Source organism: Phalaenopsis equestris, unplaced genomic scaffold, assembly GCF_001263595.1.
Source record: "Phalaenopsis equestris unplaced genomic scaffold, ASM126359v1 Scaffold000517, whole genome shotgun sequence".
Taxonomy (NCBI): Eukaryota; Viridiplantae; Streptophyta; class Magnoliopsida; order Asparagales; family Orchidaceae; genus Phalaenopsis; species Phalaenopsis equestris.
Genome location: NW_018164957.1, coordinates 355,762 through 357,361, shown reverse-complemented (window position 1 = coordinate 357,361; position 1,600 = coordinate 355,762).

Sequence of the window (1,600 nt, the reverse complement as noted above, 5' to 3'; positions counted from 1 at the left end):
GGGTGGGGGAGATTAATCGAACCTGTCTTAATCATAAAATGTTTTCATTATTTATAGAGGAGATGGGGCAATGATAATATTAAATTTTTTTCTCTTGTTTGGAAGGGGATTGCATAATGATATTTCTATTTTTTGTACATGTATAGGCTTGTCATTTAGCTGCTTTTTGACTCAATCGACTAAGTTTAGTTGGCTTTGGGTCGAAAAGGTCAGCTCATTTGACTGCACTTGATCGATATGGGTCGATCGACTGATCTATCCTGATTTTCAATCCTTAATCTCTAGTGAGAAGCCTTTGGGGTGTATGTGGGATGGTTGGAGATACTATGGAGTTGGATCTTCCCTTCGTTCAACTCTACTAGAGGGTAGACTATTGTATCTGATCAACTTTCTTGCGATGGTTGGATCGAATGCTCTTTTCTCTCATTTTTTGCTCAAATGGTTCTTGCTCGAGTCATCTAGTCCTCTTTTAGTCTGTCTCGTGGGCCGATCAGTTTTGGCCTTGTTGACTTTGCTCACATGAATTTGTTCGGTCGGTCAAGTAGGTCTCACAATCTCTTGGTTGTGGGTCAGCCTTCATTATACTCTTCATTTTATGTACCGTTGGATTTCTTTAAGTTTAGTGTTGACACATTTTTTATGTATAATTTTAATATTATATTCATCTTAAAATAAAATTAAATTTTTTTCAATTCAAAAATTATGTTGCCAACAAATAAATATATATTTTTAAATGAAAAAAATTCATATTTCTATTTTTTTTATGCCAAGATCAATTCATGTATTCTCATGTGGGTCCCCTCCATGGGTTTATTTTTTCCTGTCCTTCATTTATCTTGAATTTAATTTATGGGTCCCGTAAAAAGAAAATAATGCACGCCAAAGGACACCAGTCAATTTTTCGCTCAGCCTCTGGTAGATTTACATCAAAATTTTTATTTTCACATTGTCACTTGTAGCGGTAATGAGTCCAATATTTCTACTGTCATTATAACTGTAAAATCCTAAACCCAAAGTTGAACTGAAAGAAGGATGAATTTAGGGTTCAATCTTTCAATTTCTATTGAATTGAAAGAAGAAATAATTGATATAAAAATTATTCAAATCATTTTAATATTATTTAAATAACATAATAATGATAGTTTCATTATTTCTATCTATAAGAAAATCATTTAATTCTTTAATTCAATATATAAAAATTATTCAAATCATTTTAATTTTGAAGATAAATCAAATTGGTCAGAGCACCAGTTCATGGTTGAATCGGTCAGGCGAACAGTTTCTTTACAGTCTCTTAAATTGTGCATCAGATAAAAAAAAATACTTCAAATTTAATAATCCTAATAAATTAATTACTTGTTGAGACTTTATTATAATAACCCGACTTTCATCAAAATCCAACATAATGTTAGGATATATGCGCCTAGTAGAGGCATGATTATCAAGTTGTTTGCCAATCACAATGTAATAACCAATGAAATAGACAAATATGGCGTGCCTAAACATTTTCAAACATTTAAATGCATATTAATAAGAAAATGAAAAGTAATTAAGTATTGTATACCTACATATATATATATATATATATATATTTTTTTTT